Source organism: Emydura macquarii, unplaced genomic scaffold (genome assembly GCF_026122565.2).
Source record: "Emydura macquarii macquarii isolate MOO-44397 ecotype Brisbane River unplaced genomic scaffold, CSIRO-AGI_Emac_v2 contig_2890, whole genome shotgun sequence".
NCBI lineage: Eukaryota > Metazoa > Chordata > Testudines > Chelidae > Emydura > Emydura macquarii.
The window spans coordinates 3,216,681-3,233,207 of NW_027133027.1; the positions used below are offsets into that span (position 1 = coordinate 3,216,681).

Genomic DNA, 16,527 nt, shown 5'->3' on the forward strand with positions numbered 1-16,527 from the left:
ATGGCAGTAGATAATATGCTTGTTAAGATGAAACTAAACAGCTAACATTGTGTCAAACCACCTAAAATGGAAATGAAAAGACTTTGTTATTGGACTACCTTCTGTTGCAGAGTGAGACAAGCTTTCGAGCTACACAGAGTTCTCCTCCAAGCCTGGGAAAGGAACTTAGTTTCACAGCTAAATACAGTACAACGTGGAAGAGATAGTTTAGCATAAATAGTTAGCACATTTTCTAAGGGACCGTTCAAAGTGAAGTGACCTTGAATGGTCCCATCTGTGCTATCTACCTACGCTAAACTTTCTGTTTGATCTTGTATTTATCTGTGACACTATGAGTTTAATTGCATTTTGCAGGAAAGCAAGATACAAGGTTTCAGTGTACAATAGAGCTGAGCAAAAAATTTTGGATGAATAATTTATTCGGCAAAAAATGCAATTTCAGGTTGAATAAAACTATTTGTGAATTCATATTGAGTTTGTTGAACAGTGTCAGCCCAACAGAAAACATGGAAACCATGTAAATGTCAAAATGAAGTGTTCGACATTTGGACAAAAGCAAAGGAAAAGTAGATTTACAAAACAGGAGGAGATGGTGCTGCTGCTATACCCCTTATAGCCTTCAGCCCAGTGGTGAGGGCACACCCCTGGAATGTGGAAAACCCAGGTGCAATTTCTCCCCCTCTGTCTCAAGTGGAGAGGTGATTTGAACATGCATCTGCCCATTGCAGGGGACTGCCCTCACCACTGGGCTATGGCAGATTCTGATGTGGGCTTTTTCCATCTCTCCTCTTGAAGCTGTTCCACTTTTTATAAATAATTATATGTAGTCATTGGAGCAGGGACTTGAACTTGGGTCTCCCATATGTGTATCCCACTACCAGACTGTAGAGTCATTGTCGCTGTCTTTCCCTGGCCCGGTAACTGTTCATTGTCATTCACAGTGGCAAGTCATGATGACAATAAATAGTCATTGGGCCTGGGATGAACACAAAATATCTTGTTCCCCACTGCCTTGTACCTTTTGTTACACACAAAATGGGTGTAAAATCTATCTATGTCTCTATCTTAGGGTTTTATACTGTTGCCTGTCACCATAGAGTCTAAGCGTCTTCCATGTAAAATCAATAGCAATATCAAAGACCTTAGTGAATTTCATGGAGTCTCTAGCTCTTCTCCCTGTATGAAATGCTACATGGGGTAAATGCTAATGGGATAAATGCTTTGCATGAGTAGGGTTTTTGGTTTTGATTTTTTTGGAAATTATTTTCTTTCTTTCTTGGTGGAAGAGGATGCAAATGGTGTGAGTGTCATTGGCAAGGTGGGAAGGCTTTTTCAAAGAGGAAAGTGTTGCAGCAATTTCTTAAAGATGGTCAGACTCTAGATTCACCTGATCTTCTACGGAAATTTATTGCATGGTCAGCTCCCTCGACTGAAAAAAGTACCAGCTCAGAATGAACAAAAGAGCTATGTGAATGGTGAGGTTAAGCAGGCACTTTGTTCCCAGTACTTCCACTCTTTTCTTTGTTGCATTTTGTGATTATGGTTTTCAGTCATTCGTTAGTTAATTTCTCAGCAGGGCGTGAAGGTGCACAATGGCTTATAAACCTTTCAGAATGGTACAGTTTAAGGAAGGATTAGGAGGAGAGAGCGCTTCAACTGGATCTAGTAAGAGAGAGGGTTCCAGGTAAAAAGAAGGCCTGGAGATGTATGTAAATGAAGGAAAGACATGAGGGATCTAAATTTTACCTATAGTTTTGTACAGCATTTACCACAACAGGACTCCAATCCTTGATTGGGGAACTACTACAGTACAAATAATAACAATGATAACAATAAAGGCAATAATAAGTAGGAGAAGGGCCTTAAAAGCAAACAGAGAGAGCTTATTAAATATTATTATATACTATTGTTATTTATTAGTATAACTTCAATGTGGGAAGTGAGGGGGACCCCATGAAAGGATCTGGAGAGAGACAGTGACCAATTAAATTAAGTGGGACAGTCAAATCAGTAAAATGTAATAGGGCAATCCATTAGTCAGATCAAATAGATAAAAGTCAATCAATGAATAAGTAAATCCAGGAACAGATAAAATAGTATAACTCATTAGCTGAAAGCATTTGGAAATAAATGGGCAGCAATCAATCAGTTGAAATAAGCAGGGCATCAAACAGTCAAATGGGGCAACGTATGGAGTAGTCCAAGCATACAGGTGCCATCAGTGGAAGGGTGAAAGTGACAGCATTTTCCGGTACCCCAGGCTTGTGGGCAAGACAGCATCTTGAGTTGAGTATGAATCAAAATATTGGCTCAGATCCACCACTCATCCTTGCCAAACTATGAGGAAATTCTAATCCAAATCTGCATCTTTGCTCCAGGGACCTGTTGCTATAAAGGGATAAACCAAAACACTGAATCTAAATGTTCCTGCCCATCTGTAGAAAGGCCAAATGTTTCTATGGTATATTTATGTTTATAAGTAGCTCAATGTTATAGCATAATATGGCCATGTTCTGTGTGATGTTTCCCATTGTATTATATAATGGAGACGGGACTGATCAAAAACCTCAGATCCTTTGGAGGAGTCTGAGTCTGGATCTGACTGTCATGACTAATCCTTGTTTGTACAAATACCTGAATCAACCCCTTTTGGATTGCATCAACCCTAACTCTGGAGAAGACCTGAACTGGATCCAGATCTGTATCTGAACTTTACACCTAGGACCTATCTCTAGACAATATTCATTGGAACTCCCCCTCCTCCTCCCAGGTAGTTAATCCATATACATAAGTTATGTTTTGAAAATGTCTTCTGGTTCCTGGAGGCCTTTCCCCTAAAGGACTGTTGGTAGCCAGTTTGACTAATCCTTTAGAATTCCATGTACTGCTAGACTCCCTTCTAACTCTAGGGGTGTTGAACTACTATGCAGCCATCCTTGATGTCCTGTGTAACAGAAAACACACAGAAAAATACATACGGGAGATCAGAGAGAGCATGGAATTCCATGTCATCAATTCTTGTTTGTTTCCCTCTTGATGGGTGTGATTTCTGAATCAAAACCCTGAATAGTCTTAGCACAGTTTGAATTATATAATTGTGCTGCTGTGAGTCACATGACTTGCTGTCTGAGTAATTCCCTGCAGAAGGAGACAAGCTGCATGTTAAAAAGCTCCACAAATAGTGTTTAAAACAAAAACTAGAGAGTATAGGGTTTCCACAGTACTTCATCTGAAATCGTCTACTGCTGCAACAGCCGCATGGATTTCTGGTTCAAAGCTTAGGGGTTTGATGGGAAGAGGGCGGGGGGTAGGGTGGCACTAGCTGGACCTGTGGTTTGTTTTCTGTTTCCTTCAACAACAAACCCTGCCTTCGAAACTGATAGCATCCAATGTTGAACAAAATGAGTGGCTCACTGGAAAACTCAATAAGGAGCTAGGAATCATTGCCTTGTGGAGGTAAGACAATCTTATTCCTTATAGTCTGTGATCTAAAGCCAATTATTACTTTTCTGTGAGTGTGTAAGACAGAAGGGAGAGAGAAAACAGCTGGCACCTCTGTAAACTGCGCAGTGGTCTGCTGAAGACATATGTATAGTTAATATGCAGGTGGGGGGAAAGAGGTACAAACTGAATGTAACCTTTTATCATCACATAAATGCCTTGGTCCTGTGTGCAGAACTGTTAATTGGATTGATTGTTCTGAACTCCCTATCTCCCTTTCACATGTGAGCTGGCCAGTGAATTGTAACTTGTTTTCAACTGGCTAAATCAGAAGGAGAAGGGGCTGTCTGGCACTACAAGGCTGTATTGGGAGGCGGGAGGGGGGTGTATTTTCAGACCACAACACTTAAGGAGACTGTTGCTCAGTTTCAGAAAGCACAGCTGTTGCAGAGGGAGAGAGAGAGGCAGAAGTGTGAAAGCAGCTTTGTGATCTCTTATCAGGTAGGCAACAGCATACACCATATGTTTGTTCCTGCATATTCTTCTCTCTCTAAAAACTGGTAATAGAGATCTATATATATTCCTTGGGTTCGCAAAGTCCTCTTGTCTGTCTGTGTTTGTTAGACATGGTAGATGATAGCAGCTGCCTGTGTATGCCCAAAAGCCAGAGTGTATGAATGAGAGATCACTTCTGAAAATCAAGTGAGGCATCTGGAATTTTCAGACTAAGACTTGCAAATCCTACTGCAATTGAGACATGATGTGATAACTGCAGGACTACAGCACACAATTGTTTGAGAAACCCTAAGAAGTTAATTTGGAAGACCTAAAAAGCGTTCCTGAGCAGCCTCTGTTGCAAATAAGGGAGCTAGAAAAAGCTGAGGGAGGGAATTTGATCTTCTCTCCTGATTCCACCTTTTATCCAGTTGCTGACATGTGAAAGGAATAATGGCATTGTCACACCATCTGGTAGCTATTACAAGAAATCCCTGCATGCACATATATAAAGTGGGCAAGCCCAGAATCAGGGGTTGGGGGAGGGCTTGCCCAGAGAAAGGGCAAAGAATTCACTCTGGAGTGGTGTTTATTTTGAATGTTCATGTTATGTTTGGTTATTCTCTGTTCTTACAGGTATGTTGAAAATATAATATAGCAACTTTCAGATTGAAGGAAGGGGTTAGGTGGAATTAAGATTTGAGATGATAAAGAAAAACTGTAAGCAAAAGCATAGGTCAGGAGGGCAACATATATATATATATATATATATAAAAATATCACTATTTTAGAGGTTATGAAATAAATAATAACCTGTTGCTCTTCTGTAGTCCCTTCATTTGTAAGATTGCAAACATTAATTTAGCTTCCTAATGTGTCTGTGAGGCATTACTAGTCCTGTTTTTCAGGTGGAGACACTGAGATACAGAGGTTATGGGTTCATTTATGCTATAAGTCTGACTGCCAGAAGGTGGTCAGGGGTGTTTTGTTGGCAACATGTTTATAGATCTGTTGGATAGCACAGCCGCGATATAAGGCTATGAGTGATTTAGACTGTAACACCATGCTATACTCGTATTACTGCATTCACAATAGGGACAAAATAGAGGGTTAGAACACAGATGTCCATGCCAGACAACTATATAGTGTCAAATATATATTGTAGACAGGCCCTTAATAATTTGACTGAGATCAAACAAGTTTGTAGCACAGTTTGGAACAGCCTTGTGCTTCCACCACTCAACTGTTTCAATTAGACAAAATAGCTGCTTTTTTTGTTTGTTTGTTTGTTTTTCATTACATTCTGCTTACATGAAATTCCCAACGTAGTTTCAACTGGCTGTAGTGTTATGTTGTAGAGTTGCTGTTTGGGAATGTTCCGCGCTAGAGAAGGCAGCGTTTCAGCAGTAGGGGATGTAATCCTTGAATTGTGTGTCTGTATAGTAGTTTGTAAAGCTATAAATCAGCATTTTGGGATCTCTGGATTAAAAAGTACTATATGAACGTCAGCCCATTTTTAATAGTGATGTTGCTCACAGTCCTCTAGATTCACATGTTGGGATGCATTTGCTTTAGTTACTGAATCTCTGTTTTCTAAGTCTGCTATCAGTGGAAACACTTCTAGAAAAAAGCTAAACATTTAAAATATGTACACATGCTATCAGAGCTGTTGTTTCCAATGTACAGGAGCTGCATGTTTCACACAACAGGTGCAATTACAGTGGGTCAGATTCTGCCACCCTTGCTCAGTTTGAGCTGTCTCTTACTCACTACCCAAGGATTTTCAGGGAGGCAGAGCCAGGCCCTATATACATTGAATGCATTGGGTGCTAGGGACTAGAAACCCTGGTCTTTCAGCCCCAAAAATCCAGGCCTCTACTACTTGACCTAAAGAAGAAATGTAATAGTATTGATATTACTAGCTGCCGCCACTAGAGAGCGTCACCACTCACAATTTTATGCACGCAAAGCCAGTGAATTACATCACCTTGCAACATAATCCAAAGCAAATAAATTTGGCCAGATTGATCCCTTGTATAAATCCACTGATTTTGATAGAGTAACAGTTGGGATCTATTTGATTAAATATGATCATAGTGGTAGCCAGTACTGTTACATGTAGATATCGAATGGCATGTGAACGTCTGATGAAGGATGTGATGATGAAGGAATGTCTGATGAAGGATAAAAAAAAAAATAACCGCCAGTCTCCATTAAAAAATGCTCACCTCTCCAAGAAATAGAAATTGAATACTATGATATGTTCAGCATTTATCTGTCTACTGCCATGCATTACACGCATTGATGATAGTGGGAGTTATATGTCTGTAGCAGGGAGAGTATATAGCCATTCATTTTTATGAGTGGTGGTCAGACTGACGATAGACTAAACCGTCAATATCTCTGTCAGAACCCTCATGGTCTGTTAAATAAACATCTGCATATTGGAACGTCTTCAAGGAGCCTGGATGTGATGCACAATGATGATGCTGAATGATCTGATACACTTTTTCATGCATTGATCAGATAAATAGTTTTGGCTCCAAAGGAATAATTATGGTCAAATCAGGATGATTATCAGCAGACTAAAACTTATCTGATTTGGCTTTGACCTATAGTAATAGATGGTAACAGGTCTGAATCAAGTGCAGATTCCATATTGCCCGAACTTTCTAATTATGCTAGTTATCAGATAGTCCATACAAACTCTGAAACAGCCTTTCTGGATCACCTTTGAGCTCATTATTGAATTCTTGAAAGGCTTCTTAGAAAACCTGTGTTTTAATGCTACCCAAAGAAATTACTGAGGACTAAATGTAAATTATATCGGTAGTTTGACTTAATCCTGAAACTAATTTAAGGATGAAAATTGAGGCTAATTCTCCAACCTTACCCATAAGTTTGGCTGGCCTGGTAGTACTCTTGCCCCTGGATCAGAGCTATACAAAATGTTTACACTAAGCCCTGAAACCACGTGAAACTCGCCTAGTCTAGTTTTCTTCCAAATTCATAACTCAGCTCCACCAGCCCCAGGGTTGTGGCGGAGTAGCTTTGGAGCTGGAGAAGCTCTGTGCCCCTGCTGATTATTGGGGGGGGCTTGTGCACCTGCTTGCCCCTCCCCTGTCGTTTTGCCTTTTTTGAGTTTCATTATATATTCTTCTGTACATTTCAGCTATTGTTTCTAAAGGGAAAAAAATATGCTCTGGGCCTTTAAAATTCCTTGTGTTCAACATGAAGGTAGTAGCCTTTTAAGAGAACCTCACTAATATTTAATAGATTTCATCCCTCAGAGCAGGAAATCTCTTTCAAGACTGGTAGAATTTTAAACAACCAGTGTCTGTGCTATGTGAGTGTGAATGTTCATATTTTGGAAGTAATTCTTGTCATGCTTTTAGGATTATATACATTTTAAAAAAAAATCTCTGCAGCCACCCAGAATTCATATTGTACCAAAGCAAAATGGAACTCGAATGTTGCAAGTTTTTTCTAAATACAGAATTCACATTCTGGGTCCATTTTGAGCAAAACAACTTCTTCCATAATTGTTTTCCAGAATATCCAAACTCACTTTTGAGAAACCCAGGACCAGTTTATGGTTTTACGTCAAAGTTGTGCAGAATTCTGCATGGTGTTAACACAAAAGTAAGTTTAACTGAACAACAGTTTCAAAGTTTTGAAATTTTTCACTTTTCCAAGCTCTGAGATTTTGGGCTCATCTGTGTAAACCTAACAAGAACTAACTAAATTGTTTCCATTAACCTCTATGAAACAAAACTAAACTGTGTTGTCAGAAGCACATTTCATTTTATGGCATATAAGAGGGATGTGCCTTGTTTTCCTTTCTCTTCTTTCTCCTAAAATGGCAGGACTTCAGACTTGAGTGTCTGGGTTTCACTCATGTCCAAAATGTACTTAAGCACACAGCTTTTGTTTTTCAATTACTACTGTAATGTAAATCACTTTAGAAAAATAACTGTTCATGATTTCCTACTGGGAGTTGCACAGATATCCTGCACTTGTTAGCAACGTTATTGTGGGTTTTAGAGTCACACCAGAAATTAATTTTGGTCCCTCAATAGAGTCAATGGAATTACACCAGGGACTAACTTGTCCCCTCTCTTTCTACCTTTCTCACCTTTTGCTTAATACAATGCAATGAACTAAAACTTTACAGACTTGTAGAACATAGTTCCTGGTAATAGAAAATATCTGCACATTAATTAGGCTGCAGTGCTTAACGTTTAAATCTTGCTTATTATAAATGACTGATATGTCATGGTAATGAGATTTCCTCCAGTTTTACGGCCTGAAAGTGGCTGATATATGCAGGCAGGGTTTTTGGTGGTATATTACATTCAACCATTCTTTACTAACCTGTTTTTAAGTCATTAGAGTGAAAAACAGTGACCTCTTACTGACCTTTTGATGTTTGATAAGCACCCTTTGAACAAGTGAAAGAGAGAGACAGGGATGTGTTGAAGCATGTTTTACTCAAATAGTACCCTTAGTGCCTGGGTACTTAATTAAGGAAAACCAGAGTGGAGAATCCTGAAAATGCTTCTAAATTTTTACTAAGGCCTTGTCTACACAAGTGCTTATGCCAGCAAAACTTTTGTTGCTTAAGGGTGTGAAAAAACACCCTTTTGAGCGACATAAATTTTGCTGGCATAAGCGGTTGTATGGCTGCATTATGTTGATATAATAAAACCACCTAAATGAGCAGCAGTAGCTATGTCAGCTGTCCACACAAGCACTTATGCTGGCAAAACTTACGTCGCTCGGGGTGGGGTTTTTTTGGTTTTTTTTTTTTTTTCCCCACACCCCTGAGCTACAAAAGTTTTGCCAGCATAAGTGCTAGTGTAGGCAAGGCCTAAATGTCCCAACTATAAAGTTAGATCAACTTTGGATCAACTTCTGTTGGTGACAGAGACAAGCTTTGAAGTTTACACAGAGTTACACAGGAGGTGGGGGAGAGAGAGAGAGAGCTCTGTGTAAACTCAAAAGCATGTGTCTCTCACCAACAGAAGTAGGTCCAATAAAAGATATTACCTCACCCATCTTGTCTCTCTAATGTCCTGGGACTGACATGGATAGAACAACGCTCCAAATATAAAATAGCAGATTGGAAAAAAGAACAAAAAGATAAATAACCCATTTGGGAGTTAAAGAAACAGGAGTTGTCCATCCCCCTCCCCCTGTGTTTTTTGTCATTAATAAAAATCTGTGTTATGGTTGAAGAAATCTATACAATACAGAGAGCTAAAAACACTTCTCTATCTTTTGCCCCAAGGCAGGAATAATTCAGTCAGCAGAGACGCGATGTGGATAAATAGTGTCTCTCTCAGTGGATACTTCCCAGCTTTAAAATTTAGAGTTACAGGAGTTAGATAAAATCCCTAGTCAAAGTTCAGGGCGCTCTGGGTATTCCATTTGGGAGTAGAAATTGGTGGTAGCCAGGTATTTTTTTGATGCAGTCTTATTTGTTTAAAAGGAATGTACAAAGTCCTGTGTCTCTGAATGCAGAAGGAACCAGGAACAAAAAGTAGCTTTTTCTTATCTTACCCGCCCAGCCTCTTTATCTAACACCAGATCCAAAAGCTCTCTCATCTTTAGCTTTTTCCAGGGCCACATTATCCTTTGTTACAGGCACCTGCTTCAGGTTTTTCTTGCCTCTTTTCCTCTGCCTCTCACTCTGTTCTTGTCTGTGACCTCAGTATCTGCGTGTTCTCTCACACACACCCTGGCCCAAAACCATATTCAGCCCAAAAGCTCCTGGGAGGATTCACACACTCCTTTTGACTTAGGTGGGGCTTATGTTTACGGTTATGTAGTTTGAAGGGTGAGTTCACACCTATCAGCCTCAACAGGTTTTAACCCAGTCAATAACAAAGTTTTACCCAGCTCATAATAATCCATATAATGAAATTATGTTCCCTGCTCCAAAGAGATTACAAGATAAGGGCTAGTCTACACTCAACATTTAAAGTGGCACAGCTGTATTGGCACAGCTGAGCTGCTGTAAGAGCCGTGTGATGTCAACAGGAGAGAGCTCTCCCACCGACCTAATACAACCACCAAATGAGCAGCGGTAGTTATGTCGGCAGGAGAACGTCTCCCACGGGCATAGTGCTGTCCACACAAGTGCTTATGCCAGCAAAACTTATGTCGCTCGGGGGGGGGTGTTTTTTCACACCCCTGAGCGACAGAAGTTTTGCCGGCATAAGTGCTAGTGTAGACAAGGCCTAAGTAATAAGGCAGGCTTTCTCACACTGTCCCTCCCAGAGGTGTGACCTGGAGAGAGTGCCTTTCGGGGCTGATCTACTCTGAAAACTTCATTGGTATAGCTGTGTCTCCCAGGGGTGTGAAAAATCCACACTCCTGAGGGACCGAGTTATGCCAACCTAACCCCTGGTGTAGACAGTGCTAGGTCAATGAAAGAATTCTTCTATCAACCTAGCTATCTGCCTCTCGGGGAGGTAGCTTAATGACAGCAACAGGAGAGCCCCTCCCATCACTGTAATGAGCGCTACAGTATCTGCAGCTATGCCGCCGTAGGGGTTTGAGAAGGTACTTTGATCTTCTGGCCAAAACTATAACCCCTCTGCAGAGACAACTATATTACCACAGCTCCTAGGAGCCCTAGTGATAGACCAGAGCCCCATTGTCACTTAATTATTTTACAATGGTACCTAGAGACATCTAATCAGGACACGATTGTGATAAGCTTTGTACAAACAAAACCAAGACTCTGCCCCAAGAGAGTTCACAGGTTAGGATTTTGACAAGTCGGCTAACCAGACAAACCAGGGATACTAACTAGGAGCTGAACTGAGACCGGAAACTCATTTCACACAGGAGACCAAACAGCTATCCAAAGGTAACAGCTTTGGATCATTGTTATCCTGGATTATATTTGAGCCACTGATCTAGAGCTGAGAAGCCCCATATCTGTTTACTTGCCAGCTGTTGGAATTGGTACTCTTTTAGGTGACTGATTTTTATACTGCAGATATCAAATTCACACCCTTGGTTGTATGTCGATGACAGGCTGTATTATGTACATTAGACAGGAGCTTGTTCGAGATATGATAAACTTTAGCATTCAGCACTGCATGCATTTGGTTTCTATTGGAGATAGAAAATCTAGCTTGTGGAGATAATTTTTCCCTTTATTAAACAGACCTGATCCTCAGTCTGAAGAAGGCCTGTCTATTAAGGTAACGGAAGCCAACAAAAATCTTCCATTTTATTTTTCGAGCCAAAATCGTTTTTTGTTCTTGGAAGCTAAAATCTTTAATTTGTCTTTGGGAAATTATGTAACATGTATGTCATACTTGGCTACTTTCCAAATAAGAAAAAATTCTGAACAGGTTGAGTACAAAATACAGTGTAGTATTGAGCTGAATTACCTAGGAGTAGGAGAGCTGGACCTGTCATTAGGATTGGGGATTTTGTGTAGGCAGAAATATTATTTAGATGCCTTTGTACAGCCGGTAAACTCAATTGCTGTTTTTAAGTCTTTGAGACCTCTGTCGCCTCTGAATCTTGCAGTGAAGCCCCTGGATGCCAAGAGAAGAGGAAACTAAGGATTGGCTCCAATGCCTATTGAAACCACTGGGAGTTTTGTTGTTGGCTTAAGTGTGGTGTTGTTTTAGATCAGGCTCTAAGAGTTTAGGCCCATTTCTTGATTATGAATGTACATTCTGGCAATGTATAATTGAATCTAGACTCGGGAGTGCTGGTGAGATCATGATGAACCACAAAAGCTTGAGGAACCAGAATTTGTTACTGTTATAGCTTTATAATCGGTCATCAGTTTAACATTATCTTCGGCTGTCCATCGCAAATGATGATGATTGTAGAGAGCAACTAGCATCTCATCAGCATGCGGGAAAGTGCAAGTCCAGCTCTTGAATGGAAACATCGGCCACATTGAGGGCAGGAGATATCTCTGTTGGTTTCAAGCCATGTTGTGTCTTAGCTGATATTGATGCTGATAAGTTTCTAATCGTTTTTCTTCTACCTTTTCAATGGCCTCAGATATAGCATTTCTCCACTGTACACGGTTTTCTGCCAGTGTTTCCCATGTGTCCACATCGATGTCCACTGTCTTGAGATGTCTCTTACAGACGTCTTTGTAGCATAGCTTCTGACCACCCCAGTTCAATTACCTTCCTTCAGTGCACCATAAATGAGGATTTTCGAAAGCCGGTGTGCTGTCATACAGGTGTCATGTCCTGACCACCTCAGCTGTGAGGAAGTAACTTTTGTTTCTACACTGGGCATTTCAGCTCTTGCTAATAGTTCAGTGTTAGGAATTTGGTCTTGCCACTTTATGTTCATGATTTGCCGCAAGTGTTTCAGTTAGAGGCTTGTCAGCTTTTTCAGATACCTTCTGTGCTTTACTCTTTGGAGACACTGACACTGTATAGAAGACATCACCACTGCTCTGTAGACCTTGACCTTAGTAGCCAGGATGATCCCATGCTGAGACCAAAGTTGCTTTTTGATGCTGCCAAAAGCCCTGGATGCAGCTTGAGGATGTGAAGTTCAGAGTTTTCATTTGTCACTATGCTACCCAGGTAAGTGTAGGAGTTAACACTCTTGAGAGCTTCACCATTGATGACAATATCTGGTCATTGTTACCAGTTTGTCTGTTGGCTGGTTGGAAGAGTAATTTGCTCTTACTTGTGTTGATCTTCAACCCAAACTTACATGCTGCATCAGCAAAACATGTTGTGATTTCCTGCACAGGAAGTGTGAGCAACCTAGGCCAAGTCATCCACAAAGAGAAGCTCCCTGACACACTCTTCTCTCACCCTGGTGTTAGCATGTAACCTGGTCAGATTGAATAGCTTGTCATCACTTCCGTAGATGCCCGTGCTGAGATTTGCAGTCATGCTTGAGAATACTGCTGCAAGGAATAAAGTGAAGAGGGTTGGAGCAAGCACATAACCCTGCTTCAGCCGGTGGCAGAGGAAGGGTTCTGTCACAATTCCTGCCACTGATACTCTGCCGGTCATGTTATCGTGAAACTGCCTGATGATATTAACAAAGTGCCCAGGCCATCCATAGGCTATTAGAACTTCCTATCAACCATGTAGAAAGCTTTTGAGAAATCGACAAAAACCACATAGAGGTCTTTGTGCTGCTCTACACATTTCTCTTGTAGTTGTCTGAGAGAACTTCATGTCGTTTGTTAATCTTCCTGCTCTGAAACCACACGGACTCTCAGGTAGCACTTGTTCTGATATTATCTTGAGTCTATTTAGTAGTATCTTGGCAACGATTTTTCCTGCTACTGATAAAAGAGAGATACCATGATGGTTTCCACAATCTGATCTGTCACCTTTGCACTTGTATATAGTGACAATTATTGTCTTTGAAATCCTGGGGAAGTTCTTCTTTCTCCCAACCCATGTTGTATAGAGTGAGTGGTTGTGACTTCAGTTCTTGTCCATCATGCCTATACACATCGGAAGGAATCCCGTCTTGTCCCAGCACCTTACCGGCCCATGTGCTCTTGATAGCCTTCTCCAGTTCATCCATATTAATGGAACAGTTGAGGTCATATTGGGTAGGTATCTGGTTCAGAGTTTCTGTTACATCAGGATCCACATTTCCTGCTTGGTTCAGCAAGTTGGCAAAATGCTCTTTCCATCTGTTGGTGATGTCTTGCTTATCCATCAGTAGTTGGTTTCTATCAGGGCTCTTTTTTGGGGTGATGGGGTTACTTCTTGGTCTGTTCACTTCTTTGAGAGCATTGGAGTCATTTTTACCAGCTAGAGCTTCTATTTCTTCAGCTTTGTTACGCCGCCATTTGTCCTTCATGTCTCTTATTTTTCTTTGCACTTCTTCTTTGATTTTCTTTAGCTTGTATTGGGAAGTAAATGTCTGATTGGAAAGGCACTCATTGTGGAGCTTTTGTTTCTCTATTAGAAGTATGAAAATGTCTTTGTCTTTTTCATTGAACCAGTCAGGATTAACATTATCACTCTATACATGAGCATACCTTACTTCACGTATGTAAACTTCACCGCAATTGAGTGGCTGCAGCAAAACACAGAGTTCAGGGCTAGGCACTAAACTATGAAAAAACAAAATCTTCAGCAATACTTAGCTGGCTTATCTTTCCTCTGCCAACCCACCTTGTCTTTTATTTTGTTATGGAGAGGTTTGTTAATGCCCTTAAGATGTGTTAACAAGAGCCTTCAAAGAAGCAAAAGAAAGTATTAGGAAAAATAAACTGAAGTGAGATGGAGAGGAGGACTGTAGCTTCAGGCTTCCTGTGGGCCTTGGGTGAGTCTCTGACAGTACATCTTCACTGCAGAATTAACTTAAGGCCATGTCTACACTAGAAAGTTTTGCCAACAAAACTTCTGTTGGCTTCCTACAGGTGCCAACACTGCTAGGTCGCTACATACAGCGCATGCATGCTTGACTGCTTTGTAGGTGCTGCACGTCCTCCCCATTGCAACTTTTTTTTATTTTTTTTTACAATTCTCACAGTTCTTTGTGCTGCTTTTTCATTCTCTCTGCCAGGTCTCTGGCAGAATCAGTAAGACTGCTAAGCAGAGTTCGGGTTTCTTTTTTAGAGACAGGGTATGTGATTCTCCTATATTTGCAGAATTTCAACGACTACCACCTCTACAGCAGGACGTGCTTGCAACCCCCGTTGTTCAGTGAGCAATCCGTTCAGGGTTGGAAAATCCACAGTGGGGGCAGTTATCATACAGGTGTGCAAGACCATGACGTGTCTCTTGTTGCACAAGATTATGACTCCTGACAATGTGCAGTAAATAGTTGAGGGATTTGAATCAATGGATTCCTGAACTGCTGTGGGACAATAGACAAGATACCTCACCCCATCCCCTATTGTTACTGAGTACATGAACAGAAAAGGGTACTTTTCCATGGTTGTGCAAGCACTGATGGATTGTCATGGACATTTGACTGGCATTAACCTTGGGTGGTCTGCCAAGATGCTTGATACTTGTGTTTTGAGGAACACAGGACCTTTCTAAAGCTGTATCCAGGGACATTGTTCTCACACTGGCACATTTGCATTGGTGGAGTCAAAATGCCAATGGTGATTCTGGGGAACCTGGCCTACCGTTGGCTTCTCTGGCTCATGGACCCCAAACACCAGGCCCCTGGACAGCCCTACGGAGAGATTTAACTATAGTCTGAGCAGGTACAGGATGACTGTTCAATGTGCATTTGGTAGACTGAAGCGGCACTAGCGATTTCTCATGCCTAGGCTGGATCTGGGGCTACGGCTACACTGTAGGCTTTCTAATGTAGCCTCTCTAAGTTGATGGGAGAGAGCTCTCCCGTTGGGGTTCCAACTCCATGGGTGCACTGGGACTGGAGCACCCGCTGGGGAAAAAAATAGGAGGGTGCTCAGCACCCACCGGGGCTGGCCTGGCCAGCGACCTGAAGTGCGCCCTTCAGGGGTGGCACAATGGGCAGGGAAGTGCCCCTCCCCCCCGCCACCCATCAGCTGATCAATGTGGGGCGGCGCTGGTCGGATATCAGGGCAGCCCTGACTGTGGCCCCGCCTGCACTCTGCCTCTTCCCCCCCCCCCCGCCCCAGCTCCGCCTCTTCCCCCCAGGCTCCCCCTCCCCCCACCGGCGAAAGGAGGAGTCGGCGCCTCGAGCAGTGGTAGCTATGTCGGCGGGACATACCCCTGAGCAACATAAGTTATGTCGATATAAACTGTGACGTAGACATAGCCTCAGTGAGCTAAATATTCCTATTATTATTGCAGCGTGCTGTGTTTTACATAATATTTGTGAAGCAAAGGGGGAAATATTACCAACGGGGTGGAGGGGTGAATTTGAAAGACTGCCTGCTGACTTGGAGTAGCCAGACACCAAGAGTCCCTCGAGGAACTGTGTGGCTAAGAGAGGCCTTAACAGATCTCTTTAACACATGCCATAGTATTGCCGTGTGCCGCTTTTGTGTACTACTTTGGGTACTTAGCTTGGATGTTGATTTTAAATGATTTATAAACTTATGAATTTGGTGAGAAAATGGCACTTCGGTGTGTGACATTTCTGTTTGGTGATACCCAATAACATACTGTCATTTTAAGAAACAAATGTATTGAGTGCAAAAACACAATTAACTGACGATGGTAAACTCTGGGAATTCTGGTATCCACACTTACAGAACCTTTTAATACAACCTTTATTACACGTATTTAAAAAAAGCAAACTGACTGAACCTAAAGTAATCCTAGATCAGTGCATGTGTACTGATAGTACTCCTTGGTTTTCACTGTCATGATACAGGGATAGAGTAAAGATAAGGTTGCAGCCGGTGCTGGCACCTTGTTTGAGGAGGAATGTATGTTCCTGTCTACGTTGAATTATCTAGGGAGTATGAAGGCTGCTGTGGGGGAGTTATTTGGACATTTTGCTCCAGAATATTCTGCAACACCTGTATTTGCTGCTTGAGCAGAGTTATAATGTCCTAGTGCACTTGTAAGTGCATCTCTCAATCCCTCTGTTTTTCCTCCAATATGCATTCCTTCCAGTCCTCACCCTTCTGCTTGGTCTCCATCATGCGGTCCCTCCAATCTCTGT

At 41.6% G+C, this 16,527-nt stretch overlaps 1 protein-coding gene across 3 annotated transcripts in view; it reads left to right on the forward strand.

Annotated features, from left to right (window-relative positions):
• Window positions 1-16,527, forward strand: part of PHACTR1 (phosphatase and actin regulator 1) — a 399,222-nt gene that overhangs the window by 173,658 nt on the left and 209,037 nt on the right. The window contains exon 1 of one of the 3 annotated variants that reach the window (XM_067568390.1): window positions 3,809-3,942. The exons of 1 other annotated variant lie outside the window; for it this stretch is intronic. The gene's annotated coding sequence lies outside the window, so the exon portion shown is untranslated. Of the gene's footprint in view, window positions 1-3,808; window positions 3,943-4,489; window positions 4,573-16,527 lie in introns of those variants that run through there. One more of the 3 variants, XM_067568391.1, reaches the window with a different exon arrangement.